Here is a 17772-nt window from a genome sequence, read left to right on the forward strand (position 1 = left end):
GGTTAGATTAGGGGTATGTGGGTGGTGGGTTGTAATGTTGGGGGGGGGGTATTGTATGTTTTTTTTTACAGGCAAAAGAGCTGATTTTCTTGGGGCATGCCCCGCAAAGGGCCCTGTTCAGGGCTGGTAAGGTAAAAGAGCTTTTAAATTTATTAATTTAGAATAGGGTAGGGATTTTTTTTATTTTGGGGGTCTTTGTTATTTTATTAGGGGGCTTAGAGTAGGTGTAATTAGTTTAAAATTGTTGTAATATTTTTCTTATGTTTGTAAATATTTTTTATTTTTTGTAACTTAGTTCTTTTTTATTTTTTGTACTTTAGTTAGTTTATGTAATTGTAGTTATTTGTAGAAATTGTATTTAATGTATTTATTGATAGTGTAGTGTTAGGTTTTATTGTAGGTAATTGTAGGTATTTTATTTAATTAATTTATTGATAGGGTAGTGTTAGGTTTAATTATAACTTAGGTTAGGACTTATTTTACAGGTAATTTTGTTATTATTTTAACTAGGTAACTATTAAATAGTTCTTAACTATTTAATAGCTATTGTACCTGGTTAAAATAAATACAAAGTTGCCTGTAAAATAAATATTAATCCTAAAATAGCTACAATATAATTATAATTTATATTGTAGCTATATTAGGATTTATTTTACAGGTAAGTATTTAGCTTTAAATAGGAATAATTTATTTAATAAGAGATAATTAATTTCGTTAGATTTAAATTATATTTAACTTAGGGGGGTGTTAGTATTAGGGTTAGACTTAGCTTTAGGGGTTAATACATTTATTAGAATAGCGGCGAGATTCGGTCATCAGATTAGGGGTTAATAATTGAAGTTAGGTGTCGGCGATGTTAGGGAGGGCAGATTAGGGGTTAATACTATTTATGATAGGGTTAGTGAGGCGGATTAGGGGTTAATACATTTATTATAGTAGCGCTCAGGTCCGCTCGGCAGATTAGGGGTTAATAAGTGTAGGCAGGTGTCGGCGACGTTGAGGGGGGCAGATTAGGGGTTAATAAATATAATATAGGGGTCGGCGGTGTTAGGGGCAGCAGATTAGGGGTACATAAGGATAACGTAGGTGGCGGCGCTTTGCGGTCGGCAGATTAGGGGTTAATTATTGTAGGTAGCTGGCGGCGACGTTGTGGGGGGCAGGTTAGGGGTTAATAAATATAATATAGGGGTCGGCGGGGTTAGGGGCAGCAGATTAGGGGTACATAAGTATAACGTAGGTGGCGGTCGGCAGATTAGGGGTTAAAAAAATTTACTCGAGTGGCGGCGATGTGGGGGGACCTCGGTTTAGGGGTACATAGGTAGTTTATGGGTGTTAGTGTACTTTAGAGTACAGTAGTTAAGAGCTTTATAAACCGGCGTTAGCCCAGAAAGCTCCTGCTTTTTTCCTGCGGCTGGAGTTTTGTCGTTAGAGTTCTAACGCTCACTTCAGAAACGACTCTAAATACCGGAGTTAGAAAGATCCCATTGAAAAGATAGGATACGCAATTTACGTAAGGGGATCCGCGGTATGGAAAAGTCGCGGATGAAAAGTGAGCGTTAGACCCTATTTTGAGTGACTCCAAATACCGGCGGTAGCCTAAAACCAGCGTTAGGAGCCTCTAACGCTGGTTTTCACGGCTAACGCCGAACTCTAAATCTAGGCCCCAGTCTCTTTATTTGAAAAGCAAGAATGTAAGTTTAGAAGCCGGCCCATTTTTGGTGAACAACCTGGGTTGTTCTTGCTGATTGGTGGATAAATTCACCCACCAATCAACAAGTGCTGTCCAGGCTGGCTCCTTGGCTTAGATGCCTTCTTTTTTTAAAAGGTAGCAAGAGAATGAAGAAAAATTGATAATAGGAGTAAATTAAAAAGTTGCTTGAAAGTGAATGTTCTATCTGAATCATGAAAAAAAAACAATTTGGGCTCAGTATCCCTTTAATAAAATTATATAAAATATAAAATGCTAAAATATAACAGTAAATTTATATAATTTTCTGACCATGTATAGTTATAATTTAAGTCTCTTAAAGGTACAATACTTTTTGTCTGTTTTTTCCATGTAATTAAACTTTACAAATCTTGCTAAATGACAGCTTAAAGTGAAGGTAAAGTTCACTGTATGCCATTATGTAGTTTTGCTTGTGCACCTAAATGAATGGTACTTTCATTCATCAATTTTTTTACAACTAAGTATAAACTGAGATTTATAACTTTATACTTACATTTGGGCTATACGTAAAATCAACCCGATTTTTTTTTCTTTGCATGCCACATTTTTTCAATATCCAATTGAAATTCTGGCCATTAGGTGGCCAGAGATCTACGTCAATCGCCTACTGTATCCTCTGTGCATGCGTTTAGGATCTCTTTGTTAATCTTGTCGAACAAGCGCACACCTGTTTCGCGCATGCGCATTGCAAATAATATTGTAGAAGAATAAAGCAAGTGCTTGGTAAAAAAAAGAGAGCGGATTACCGCATGCGCATTGTAATCAGTAGACGACGCTATGAACATGCTTTGTTCCTTGTGTGCTCTTGAACGCACTTTGGAGATACGGTCCCACCCGCTCTATACGTCATTTAGTATGAAATAAGGAAATGGCTGATGGGAGGAGTGAGGAACGGCACAGTAGGGTAATTTAAAACATCTTTATTATATAAATATATATATTTGTTTGCAGAAAAGAAGTTAGCGATTATAATGTTTAAACTGTGACTAAACTGATAGTGTATAGAGATAGTTGAAACTTTACCTTCACTTTAAATACTTTTAAAACAGATAATTGGGGCATATATTTACAAAACGTATACTATAAACAGTCATTAATTCTTCCAAGAGAACATAAAAATAGAAGTATTCTTGCACTATTACAGTAAAGTTATAATGAAATATAAACCATCTCCTAATTAATAATTTTAACTGTTTAGTGCTTATATATTATCACTTCTTTATATATTACACTATTGCAGGGCTAAGCTGAGTGCTTAAAGACACACAGAACTGAAGTGACATAAAACCATACCCCCCAACTGTCCCGATTTTCGCGTGACAGTCCCGATTTTAGGGGTCTGTCCCGCTGTCCCGGGAAGCTTACTATCTGTCCCACATTGCACCATGCGTTTTTTTTAATTCTATTGACGAAGTGAGGAGAAGCCTCACGAAACGTATTAGGCCACGTCCATCTGTTGTTACGAGAGGAATTTGGTTACCTGGCAGGAGTGGTTATACTTAAGCCGGCTACACTAACAGAGTTACCGCTGTCCTGCCAGGAATAACTCTATTGCGTGTTTGTGGAAACTTTTTTATCCTCAGAACTTATAGACTAACCTCACAATACCACTATTTTTTGGGCTCAACAGAGATGTTCTGACTGATTTATTTACATACTTCCCTAGTGGATATCCGCTGCTGTGGAGGGTTACCATTTATCTGATTTATCTGACCTGTTGTACCACTTATGATGTGTTGCTGTTTACACTGCAAAATAAATTGCACAGCTTGATGACCAAACAACCGCTCTTTGTTTCATTAAGAATCAAGCTTTGATTGAAGGATTGGGCGCCTTCTCAATGTGGTTGTTTCTGCCTTTGTTTATACCTGTGATACAACACTTCCGGACAGGTCACGGGACCGCAACCCAGTGAAGCGCTAATCAGAGGATCTCAGAGGGGCTGTTGGCGTCTTCTGCAACAAAGTGGAGCTTGGAGACTTTACAAGACACTTACCTAACAGTTACGGAAGGAGCTTTGTACCAGGTATTTTCTACCATAGAAGCATAACGATGACTGGGTAAGCAACTTATATATTATACACCAAAGGAACACTATCACAGTTGCACAGTGTCTATGAAAGAGTTGTCCATATACTGCAAGTCTCAGCAAAATATACTATAAGGGTTAGATACCTGTTTGATTCCCTGTGGAAAAGGACTGGTGTGTGGGTTAAGCAGGAGTAAGAAGGCTGTTTACCCTCTGACCTCAGGTAATAGTGACGTCTAACCCCTGGTGATAATACTAGCATGCCTTCAGTTTTATACGATGAGCAGTGTTAACACCAGGGTAACGAACATTGATAGCCTCAGACTGCCAGCTAATGTGCTTACCCACCCTAGGACCCCATACAATGAATTATATTTGGCTGCCCTTCTTTTGAATTTTGAAATGTTGGGCGGTATGTAAAACTACCTTAGATCTACTGTCCTAATAGCCAGTTAAGTTATCCTGGACTCCTAATGACACTCTGAGAGCAGAGGGGCAGGGGAGGAGCTAGGCTGCAGTGTGTTACTATACACAGGTAGAGAGGCACAGCAAATACTCAGTGCAGCTGATCTTACTGTGTGATTATGGACAGCACCGACTGGGTGAGCTGTAGGGGGCAAATGGATTTTTGTATTATTTAGTCTGACAGCAATTTTCATATTTTTGATTCTGTGTGTAGGTGTAAGTGCTGTATGTTTAAAACTCTTGCTAAAATCAGTAAGCTGAAGTTGATAGAGAGTACTTAAATATATAGATTACGGTTGGACTAAATAATGCAAAGATGCAAACAGTAAATTATCTACAGTAGTAGCCAAGTAATACACCCTCTTTTACAACAAATCAGCACAGCTCCTTACCTATTGTGGAGGAGCTGTTTAATAGGGTTTTTTCTTCTGATTTATTCAGTTTAACCCCTTTACGCCATTAGGCTTTAATGCAGTTAGGACGGCATGGAACATCCTACATTTATACAGTGTCCTGCAGTTTCCCTTTTGATGACATTAAGAATTGGCCGGGGTGTGTGTCTAGCAGTGAAGGCAGCCCCCCATGATCTGACCCCGGCCTTGAAATCACGTGATCGCACTGACGATTGTGTGATTTCATTTTCACCAATTGGGCAAGATTACAAGTTGTGCGTTATAAGTTTACCACACGTGTTATGGTGTTTTCACAATCAATTTCCATTGCACAGGTATTACAAGTCTTGAAAAATCAAGATTGTGCGCGCATTCGCCTTTTACGCAACAATCCTTTCCACACTTGAAGAGCTGTAGTTAACAGTTTTGCGGAATATAAAAGTTTAACGAAACATTCCAAAAATAAATTATGAAGTACAGTTACACTCATATTAACATTGTCTAATTAAAATTATTAAAAACAAATATTGCACACAAAAGTTATAAGGGCTCAAAGATACAAGATCTCGGGTGTTAGATAGAAAAAAGCTGGCGCAGGTATTTTACATTGAGATACATACACATACATAGAGAAACATGGATTTATATGTATAGAGATATGTTTAATTATGGAGATAATGAAAGATTTCACATTACAATCTTATGCACATTAAACAATATCTCAGATGTATTATCAAAGAGATTTTCTCATATAGATCTCGAGATATTCAGACATATATATATTTATATACATATCTCGCAATAAATAGATATATCAGTCCAAAAATAATCACATATATAGAGAAATATTTATTTAGAAATAAATAGAACATATTTTGTTGCGAAAACATTTTTGCAGTATGAAATATTTGCATTTTCATGTACACTTTTCAATGAGAATAAGTTATCGGCTTTGCACAACATATTAGGGTTTTTGTGTTTTTTTTTTCTTTTTGTCATCTCCATTGACTTCTATGGGGAATTACGTAAACGCGCACAAGAATTTGCAGTTTGCATTAAGCGGCTTAAAGCGCAGGCAAAATAAGTTATTTCTCAACTTGTAATAGCTGCGTAACCCCAAATGCAAAATAGTAGGGATGGGAGAATGTTTCTAAAAATTCGAAATTTAAAACAAATTTTGATACATTCGTTCGTTCGAATCGAATTTCGAATATTTATATAACATTCTAACAATCTATTTTTGAATTTTCGTTTTCGAAATTTTCAATAAAATTCGTAAATATTAGTTCAAATAATAGAATGTTTAGCTATGTATTCATTCAATTTCGAAATGCAATATTCGAATTCGAATGTGAAATTCAAATTCAAAATAGTATTTCTAGTCTACAACTGTGTTTAATAAATGTAATATTCGAATTTGAATGCTACATTCGAATGTCACATTCGAATCTGAAATAGTATTTCTAGTCTAATACTGTGTTTTAAATGTAATATTTGAATTCGAAAGTGACATTCGAATTTGAATGTCACATTCGATTTCGAAATAGTATTTCTAGTCTAATACTGGGTTTTTTAAATGTAATATTTGAATTTGAATGTTATATTCAATTCGAATGTGACATTCGAATTCGAAATAGTATTTCTAGTCTAATACTGTGTTTTATAAATGTAATATTGAAATTTGAATGTGATATTCTATTTGAATGTGACATTCAAATTCAAAATAGTGTTTCTAGTCTACAATTGTGTTTTATAAATGTAATATTCAAATTTGAAAATGACATTCGAATTCGAATGTGACATTTGAAAACAAAATAACATTCGAAAATCGAATTTTTAAGAATATTCGTTCTTATCAACATTCTATTATGTAAATCGAATTTCTACAATGACATTCGTTCTAACATTCGAATATAAACACATTCGCCCATCCCTACAAAATAGCCATAATGTGCGCTGAGTTTTTGTAAATGAATTGCAGCGCAACTTGTAATCTTGCCCATAGTGTTTACATCCGAACTTCATTCCGATGTTAACACTATTGTATCGGCTATAAAAAAGGACTGACCCTGGAAATCAGGGACTGTTGGCAACTATACACACACACACAAACATATATATATACTGTATATATATTTATATATACAAATGTTTGTTTGTACACACACTCAAACACACAAACATATATATATATATATATATATATATAAAAATATGTGTGTTAGTACACACATCCACATACTCACACTATATATATATATATATATATATATATATGTATATAAATGTATATATAGATAGATAAAAATAGCTATAGATAGATCTATCTATATACTCAACTTATTAAAATTTGGCAATAAATCAAGGGTTAAACAATTGTAGCTCACCAATCACGTGGATATCCAACCAAACTGCTTGTAACCTGACTGATCCTAGTAGCTTAAACTCCAATTCGGTGGTACTAGTGACATTGGGCGCCATGTACTAAGGCGTCAATTTTTTCGCACAGACCGTATCGAAATAACCCGCCGGCATTCGCACCATGCGGATGGCACTTCGTTACATGAATGTACTAAAAACCAAGCCTTAAAATTTTGCGTCTATTGTGTGTCGAAGACAATCGGATTATTGATAACTTTGAAGCTTTGTTCGGCGCGAAAGAGCAAAGTTAAGAAGCAGTCTGCGACCTGATTGGTTTAGTTCTTTACCCACGTGACGATCTAGGTGTCATAATCGTCAGACAAGCCAGCTGATGCCAATTATAACGCTAGACACAGCTTGGAATGAACCGGTGGCAAAAAAGTGTAAGGCTGCCTGTATAGCCCTTCTTCCTCGTAATTGAATTAATCGGAAAAGAAACATGTGTAAAAGTGTCTCCATCTTCATTCAGTGATCCAAAAACCAATAATGCTACAATAGTAGTCTAGTCCTTTCACTTAAGTACTTCTACCTGGCGTCAGGTTGAGACGCCCTATAGTTTTCTATTGTATTCGCTACCTAAATGGTCGCGAAGCAAATCACGCGAAGTTACAGTGAAAGTTGGAGTGGACGGATTAGTTGTAACATTCATAATTTCCGATTACAGCGAATTTACGTGCGATCTAACATGTAGTAAGTGGAAAAAGGCTTCGGAACGATCAGTTGCGTAAAATTACGATCGCTGATGAAAATAGTGGTTTTTCGACCAGATCGCAGATTGGTACATACGAGAAGCAGATCGTGAGCGAATTTTGACGCAGAAATACAGACGGACGGTCACTTCAAAGCTTAGTACATGGCGCCCATTATGTGTCACTGCAACCTAATGCACACACGCTTCTTCTGCATAGTGAATGACAGATGTGACAGGCAGCCATCATAGGCTTGTCCTGTGCTAGCAGTGAGTTGTTATATTTGCATTTTGTGTGGCAGGTAAAACAAAGCAGTCTGCATGCACAACCACAAAGCCACATCTCCTCAATTGTGGCACCACCTCCTTAAATTGTGGCAGCCCAGTCCCAACTTCTGCAGTCCACCAGGAAATCTGGTGATGCCGTAGGCCAAATTAGCCCAGCAGAAACACACTAAACAGAAAATGCACACACATACATAAACTATACCAAAAGCACACACATACACACAGATGAAATGCCTTAATTTGCAGATTTGTTTTGTTTTCAATGGTACCTGGGCATATAGACAAATTTTGCTTTGATATACAAACTGGTTAAAATTAAGTTTGTTAAACTGTTACCAAGGGCAAAATAGGTCAGACACATCAATAATAGTTAAAAACAAATTTGTGATTATTATTATTTTTTATTAATATATGCTTGATCTGTAGTTCTGCATATGTGTATATAAATGACATGGCAATCTTAAATTAAATTCAAAATTGTATAATGACAAATAAAAACTTGATTTGTATATTATGCAAAATATATTAAAAATTGTATGTATGTATATCAGGAAGACACTGGGGAAAAAAGATCCTCAGTTTACCTGTTAAATCAAACAGTTACCATGACCTTGTTATGACACAAATCTATTTAGCAACCAATAGTTTTATATAAGACCATAATTCTCAGAAATTGAATCAACAATGGGTGGATTTTTATAGTGTGATGTTTTTTTCAGTGAACTACTGATGTTGTTTCTCAATACTTTATAAGTTGCTAGGTTACCTGTTCTACCCATTCTCAGCTATCTTCTAGCTTATGAATGCATGTTATGATTCATCACATTACTAGGTCCACTAATGGCATTTCAAGGTTTTCAGTTTAAATTACAAACAACAATACAAGTTTATGATGTCACAGTAACAACTTGGTGGCATCATTTTGCATAAAATATATTTTCTCTTATCGATATGAGCCTTGGGGGCATATTTATCAAGCTTCGTTGCTCCATAACTTGTCTGCCTGCTCTGATGCCGTAGACAGAAATCAACCTCATTGAATACGATCGGGTTGATTGATGCCCCCTGCTAGTGGCCAATTGGCCGCGAATCTGCAGGGGGTGGCATTGCACCAGCAGTTCACAAGAAATGCTGGTGGCATTTATAGATGTGCGGCGGACATGATACGCTACTTCATATCATGTCCACTCGCACATTGATTAATATGCCCCATAGACTCATACACTTATGGATTGTTAAATGGGCTAATCAAAAATTCTTGCGTAAAGATACATTTTAGAATGTTTGAATTAATAGAGTGCAGTGTATTTGGGCAGTTACTATGGGTGTTCCTCATGGGTTAGACCTTGGGCCTGCTTTGTTTGAAATAAACATTAAAGATATTGATTGTGGTCTCCAGAAGAAGGCGTGTCTTACTTATAGATGAAAAAAATATGTAAAAGAGCTAATATTCTAGGAGGGGTGGATCAAATGAATAGTATCAAAAAAAAGAAAAACTGGAGAATTAGACAAATTAGTACATCATAGAGAGTAAAATAATATATTTAGGGTGGAAAAAAGTTACTTTTAAATTAAAAAACGCAATTTATTGTTAGAACACAGAGGAACATAGTATGAGTTTAAAGGTCTGTAGCTGGTTCTTATCTTGTGCAATTCTAGAGAACACATCTCCAAAAAGGAATAAAAAACTAGAACCTTTCAAAGGAAAGCTACTAAAATTGTATTAACAAATACCTCACAAGGAAAAACCTTAATATTTATAGTTTATATTGGAAAAGGGAACTAGCTGAAGCAACCTCCATGTATATTAATGGATTCCATAAAGAGGAATAATGCATTTTTCACAACAACAAAAAAAAGAACAAGAGGTCATGATCTCAAGTTGGAGTGTTGTAGACTCAGGAGTAATTTGTGGAAGCACTTCTTTACAAAGCTTCCATTACAAAGACCATAAGTAAATTCAAAAATGGTTTCATATTTTTGTTCTTATTTGCCATCAAAAACAATGTTTCTATTAAAAAAAAATCTGTGTCCTTCTATAGTTTTGTAAATTTAACATAAATGTAGAGTTGTTATAACTTAATTTGTTTGATAATTTGCTTTAACATTCTTTTAATTTTTTTGGGAAATGTTTATTTTTTATGTAACATTATTGCAGCTATAGTTTACACTCAGATTGTTGACACACACTACATGTTAATATTCTAATGGTCTTAATTTTTAAATGAGGCTATAATAAAACTATTTCCTGTATATTTGTGCAAACAAAAAGCCTCAAGAATCAAGCAAAAATAGAAAATCTATCTATCTTTCTATCAGTCTATCTGTCTCTCTTTCTATCTTCCTGCCTGTCCATTTATCTTTATACACAAAGAGGCACACACATAGAAACATATACATGCACTATGGTTGCCGGTGCTCTGACAAAATGCAGAAGGACATTTGGCAGAAGGACATTTGGCAGACGGACATTTGGCAGACAGACATTTGGCCGACGGACATTTGGCTGACAGACAGAAAGCTAAAGAATGTTCCGATTTCGGCCGAGGGCAGATACGTTCCAGAGTGCTCTGTTCTAATCAGAGCCTCGGGCGCCGCAACTGCCTCTGGGAACCTTACCATGGGTCCCAGGCCGCACGTTTTGTAATTCTCTGTCTGGGAAACTATCTATCTATCTATCTATCAAATCTATCTATTTATCTATCAAATCTATCTATCTATCTATCGTATCTATCAAATGTATCTATTGCATCTATTGATCTATCTAATCTATGTATCTATCTATCAAATCTATCTATCTCGTGGCCGGACTGTTATGTGACAGCCACTTGTGTTTCGGCCAAATGTCCGTCGGCCAAGTGTCCGTCGGCCAAGTGTCCGTCGGCTAAAAGTCCAGCCACGATGGTTGCCACCCAGCCAGTATTTTACTGGCATTGTCGTTTTTTTCAAGGTTGAGGTCAATAAGTAAAAATAAATACAAAAATGCCATCATGGTCATACTCCTTCTAAGTGATCATCTAAAATTAGTTCTAGCAATTCATGATTTATGTTTTACAATTTTTATACAAATGTATGCTAATGAGTATAGCTAGTAAATTTGTATTTAGAAAATGTGGCAACCCTAGCACACACACATACAAATGCATGCCTACACACAAACACATGCATGCTCATACACACACAAACACATGCATGCACACAGACACATGCATACACACACAAACACATGCATATACACACACACAAGCACATGCATGCATGGACACACAAGCACATGCATGCACACAAACACATGCATGCACGCATACACACACAAATACATGCGCACACACACACAAACACATGCATGCACACACAAATACATGCATACACAAACACATGCATACACACACAGAAATAAATGCACACACACACACCACGCACACACACACACACACATACACTAACACATTCATGCATGCACACACGTACACAAAGACATGCCTGCACGCACATACTTACATACAAACATATGCAGGCACACACACACAAACACATGCATGTATGCACACACACAGTTTAGAGCTTTTGAAATAAATTCTCTGCAGCTCAGTGATATGACTTTATTCTAATTTCTATGTATTATAAGCTGCCATTGCAAAAAACGCTATGGATGAGCTGAACTGCATAATTCACAGAAAAAATAGTCCTCCAATCATTAACTGCAAATGCGGCATTACAGAGTCACAAAGTATGTGAATTAACTTAATGCAGGATCTGAGATCCATAAAATTGAAGTTCTTAAATGAGCTAACACTACATGATGAAATGCTTGTGTATACCCCTCTAGATTTTAGATGACAGTATGACAGACATACAACACAGCAACCTACCACAGAGAGAAGCTCTCTATAATCCTTATCGGCTATAAACATTGTCTCCACAAAAGGGAATATATCAATCAAATGCTTCCTGAGACACAAAGCATATCTTTTAAAGTATATCATTATGGAAATGCTTAAACTGTGTTGTTCTCTCATTTTAAAGCACTCAAGGATGTGGCATGGTGCGATGAACAGTACATAAATATAATTTGTTCTTGCTTGTGCTTTTACACTGGGGACTCTTCTGTACTTGAAGGGCATTACAATTTATTCACTGTAGTGAACAAAATTTGGAGCTTTTTTTTTTTTTTTTTTTAAATAAGTGTTTTTGAAATAAAGCCTAATAGAGACAAAGAGGATTATGTTGAAACGCAAAGAGAGCGAAAAGTAGACCAATTTTAAAGACAAATATGTACCCAAAATATATCAAGAAAGATATTTAGTTGTTTTCATTTAAAAAAAATTCTACTATGCATGCAATGTAGTTGTTGTTTTACACCAGTAACAGCCCATAACAGTCAACATATTACTGTATGTGTGTGTATATATATATATATATATATATATATATATATATATATATATATATATAGAGAGAGAGAGAGAGAGAGAGAGAGAGAGAGAGAGAGAGAGTACAGCCCAGTCCTAGACAAAACAAAATAAGAAGCTATATTTATTCCACTGGCGATGATTAGTCCCCTTTGATAAATATATTACTGTGTGTTTTTCATGAGTCCTGAAATTTAAAAATAAATGTGCTCTCCGGTACCACAAACCGTTGAGATACTGATGAATAAATCAGCTTGAAACACAATAAATGTAATCATTTCCCTCTGCAGTTTGTTCAGATTCAAATTTAGTGTATTTCTTCGTAGTGTACGTGTTGCCAGCGTGATCCATGTTCTCCTGAGGTGCACATTAATCTGACTTCATTGTGGGTTAAAGCTCCCGATCCGACATACACTGCTATTGACTTGAACAGGAGTTTTAGTTGGATACTGCTATTAGTTGGCACTCTAATGAAGCTTGATTAATCTGTCCTGTTTTGTTTCACACCACCTGTTTTCCACAGGCTCTGTGCAACGCTAGAGTAAACACTTCTAAACTAAACAAATACAATCAATAGGGTCATTGTTAAAATTGCTTTTAGCGCGAGCTGTAATTTTATAAGACTTTTTGCTTTTGGATACTTATAATAACAATTATTCTAGTCTTTATAGTGTTTGTCTGATTCTGCAGAGGGCTTGTAGCACTTTGGCACATAGCGTTCAACTCAACGTATCTAATAAATAATGGTAGTCATTTTTACTTAAAACACAAATCAGTCCAGCACCTGTGCTCTTATTATATTGTGACATGACGAAGGGTATATAGCCTGAAATGTTGTGTGTACTTTTTCCTTGTACTCATTAAAAAGTGAATAAGGAAAACTTAAGTGGTGCTGCTGTATGTTTGTATAGTCATCTTTGCTTAACAAATGACTAGATTATAATCATATTGCTAAACAAAGCTAGTATTAAGAAAAGTGGTCCTTTTTATATTAACACATTCCTTTTATTTGACCAATCACAATAAAGCGAGATTTCTTTATTGACAGCTCAAAAGATTTAATTATATTTACAGTTTTCCTGCAACTACATAAAATAAAATCTCATATGGAGTCAGTCATATTAAGGGGACATTAAACACCTCAAGATATTAATAAAAAAAAAATGTTTAAATACATGTAGTTTATCAACTTTGCAATATACTTTTATTATTTTTTTTGTTCTCCTTTCCTGTAATTTAATTCTGAATATTGTGGGCTTTCCGATTCATGTTGAACATGGAAGTCTAAATGGCTTCAGCAGAAAAGATAACCTAAGCTACAATATGGCGGTGCTTTATGGACATTATTGTATTGTATTGTAATATAATTTTTAAAAATACATGTACAAATTATTCTCAGGCTAATCTTTGCTCTAAATACACCATTCAAACAATGATGTATAGTGTTTAATGTCCCTTTAATACTAACAGATTAGAACCTAGTAATGTTGCTAAATGATACCAGGGTTTATTGAAAATGGTTGTAAAATATTATGCATTTACTATTTTTCCAGTAATATATATATTATATATCTCAAAAGTATTAAATGCATTTCCCTTCTGTACAGTCTATAGCCTAATAAAAAAAAAATATTTTTTGTTATTACTGGAAAAATATTAAACCTGAAGAATTGGATTGAGATTCCTGTAGAGTTATCAAAAAAGGGCTTGAAAATACACTGCAGCAGAGAACACATAAAGAGAGAAAAAAAAAAACTTAATGAATGTTTTCAACTTTACAGCTGGAAATCTCTTGGTGCCAAAAATGGGCACAATGCACCAAAGAACAATGAAAAATGGTGTCACTGGTTTATACAGCAGGAAAGGAGTTAAGCCCTTAACTTTCCTGCAGTATCATGCATCAAACTGTGATTAATAGCAAAGTAAAGGAGTGGATTGTGCTGCAGTGCCAGCTCACTTAATATAAATTACACTCCATTCTTAAATCAGCTGTACAGGTATAAATGGTCAAACTTGAAAATACCTATTCAATGTGAAAAAACAAAAGGAAAAGGAATGTTTAATCTTAACCGATATGTGTTGGCTATGAATTATTAATTAGTATCAGGAGAAAATATAGAATATTGTTTCAGGAAGAATCAGGATATAAGCCCATTTTATTGTTGACTCATAGGGGCCGATTTATGCTGTCGGCATTTATCGATGTTCGGTGGACATGATACGCTACATCGTATCATGTCCGCTCGCACATTCATAAATATACCCCATATACTGTACCTGTCTACTTACAATTATATTAATTTAGGGTATACCCAAAAAGAGCAGCATTTGCACACACAAAGGGCTAGATTATGAGTGGAGTGCTAGCAGTTACTCGGAAGCGAAAAGGGGTTTATCAAGGGTGTTTGCATTCGTCAGTTTCTCGCTCGTATTAAAAGTTGAAAATTAACGCGATCGCATGAGTGCAATTAAAGTTAATGTGGATTGCGTTAGTACGGTCTCAGAGCTATTGGTTAACTGTTTTGCAAAACAGAAAAAGTGTCACAAAACACATCAAAAATACATTACAAAGTACAGTCACACTCATAATAACACCATCTAATAAAAAATATTAACAAACGGCACAAAAATGTTATAAGAGCTCAAAGGTATGAGGTCTCAATGTTAGAAAAAAAGGCAGGCAGAGGGCTTTAACATTGAGATTTAAAAAAACATGTCTAAAGATGGATATGTATATATGTATGTATATATATTTATATATACATATATGTGTGTGTGTATATATATATGTGTGCACATATGTATTTATGTATTTATATGTGTATATATTTATATATATATATATATATATATATATACATATATATATATACAGTGACAAAATGTGGAAATGTTTAGTGAGAGACAAAATGTGGAAACAAATCCAGACAATCACATTGTCTGATTTGGAAAGAATTTATTTGCAAATTATGGTGAAAAATAAGTATTTGGGCAATATCAAAAGTTCATCTCAATACTTTGTTGTATATCCTTTGTTGGCAATGACAGAGGTCAAATGTTTTCTGTAAGTCTTCACAAGGTTGTCATACACTGTTGCTGGTATGTTGGCCCATTCCTGCATGCAGATCTCCTCTAGAGCAGTGATGTTTTGGGGCTGTCGCTGGGCAACACAGACTTTCAACTCCCTCCAAAGGTTTTCTATGGGGTTGAGATCTGGAGACTGGCTAGGCCACTCCAGGACCTTGAAATGCTTGTTACGAAGCCACTCCTTCATTGCCCGGGTGGTGTGTTTGGGATCATTGTCATGCTGAAAGACCCAGCCACGTTTCATCTTCAATGCCCTTGCTGATGGAAGGAGGTTTGCACTCAAAATCTCACGATACATGGCCCCATTCATTCTTTCATGTACATGGATCAGTCGTCCTGTTCCCTTTGCAGAGAAACAGCCCCAAAGCATGATGTTGCCACCCCCATTCTTCACAGTAGGTATGGTGTTCTCTCTCCTCCTCCTCCAAACACAACATGTTGTGTTTCTACCAAACAGTTCTACTTTGGTTTCATCTGACCATATGACATTCTCCCAATCTGCTTCTGGATCATCCAAATGCTCTCCAGCATACTTCAGATGGGCCTGGACATGTACTGGCTTAAGCAGGGGGACACGTCTGGAACTGCAGGATCTGAGTCCCTGGCGGCGTAGTGTGTTACCGATGGTTGCTTTTGCTATGTTGGTCCCAGCTCTCTGCAGGTCATTCACTAGGTTCCCCGTGTGGTTCTGGGATGTTTGCTCACCGTTCTTGTGATCATTTTGACCCCATGGGGTGAGATCTTGCGTGGAGCCCCAGATCGAGGGAGATTATCAGTGGTCTTGTATGTCTTCCATTTTCTAATTATTGCTCCCACAGTTGATTTCTTCACACCAAGCTGCTTGCCTATTGCAGATTCAGTCTTCCCAGCCTGGTTCAGGTCTATAATTTTGTTTCTGGTGTCCTTCGACAGCTCTTTGGTCTTCACCATAGTGAAGTTTGGAGTGTGACTGTTTGAGGTTGTGGACAGGTGTCTTTTATACTGATAACAAGTTCAAACAGGTGCCATTAATACAGGTAATGAGTGGAGGACAGAGGAGCCTCTTAAAGAAGAAGATACAGGTCTGTGAGAGCCAGAAATCTTGCTTCTTTGTAGGTGACCAAATACTAATTTTCCACCATAATTTGCAAATAAATTCTTTCCAAATCAGACAATGTGATTGTCTGGATTTGTTCCACATTTTGTCTCTCATAGTTGAGGTATACCTATGATGAAAATTACAGGCCTCTCTCATCTTCTTAAGTGGGAGAACTTGCACAATTGGTGGCTGACTAAATACTTTTTTGCCCCACTGTATATATATATATATATATATATATATATATATATATATATGCATTATATATGTGTATGTATGTATTTGCAGACATATATACACATGTAAACACATAAACATATATATATATATATATATATATATATACTGTATATATATATATATATATATATATATATATATATATATATATATATATATATATATATATATATATATATGCATTGGAGTCCTTTACAGTTAAAGGGATGGTAAACCCAAAATTTTTCTTTCATGATTCAGATAGAACATACAATTTTAAGCATCTTTCTACTTTACTCCTATTAGCAAATTTTTTTTGTTCTCTTGATATCTTTATTTGAAAAAGCAAGAATATTAAAGTGATGGTAAATTTCAGACTGTGAGAATGTTGCAATAAAACATATATTAGTTTGCAAGTAAAACCACATAATTGTTTTTTAAAGTGTATATATATATTTTATAATTAAAGGTTTATAATTCTAATTGATATTGTCTGTTCCTCCGCCCCCCTTCATTTCCTCTTTTGGCTGGGCTGTGATGTATAGAGCAGTCATATCCACTCTCTACATAAGCTTTCTATGGGCTTTAAAGGGGCAGGACTTCAAGATTGTCAACTGACTGTCAGGGTTTTTCCCTGTTGTGTTTGCCATGTGCTGCTGGCAGCCATTTTACTCACCTCTCTTCCTGACTTGGTGCATTGTGGGGGATGCTGCTCACTTCCTGCACTTCCTTTTATGGCCAGACTGTAGTGCATCATCCATGTGAGACAGGATGCAGTCTCATAATTGTGATGTCATCATTTATTATTTAAAGGGCCTCTGTTCAGTATGCGTTGCCTTTGCGTTGTCTGAGACCTGTTTGTGAGAGTTCCTGTGTATTACCTGGCTGCCTGACGTCCTTCCTGGTTCCTGATCCCTGGCTTGTTCCTGACTCTGCTGTTCTCCTTGTTCCTGATTCCGGCTCG

The 17772-nt window shown here is 35.8% G+C and overlaps 1 protein-coding gene across 1 annotated transcript in view; it reads right to left on the reverse strand.

Annotated features, from left to right (window-relative positions):
* Positions 1 to 17772, reverse strand: part of TENM2 (teneurin transmembrane protein 2) — a 1369502-nt gene that overhangs the window by 368056 nt on the left and 983674 nt on the right. The gene's annotated exons all lie outside the window — the stretch shown is intronic.

This window comes from Bombina bombina, chromosome 6 (genome assembly GCF_027579735.1).
Source record: "Bombina bombina isolate aBomBom1 chromosome 6, aBomBom1.pri, whole genome shotgun sequence".
Taxonomy (NCBI): Eukaryota; Metazoa; Chordata; class Amphibia; order Anura; family Bombinatoridae; genus Bombina; species Bombina bombina.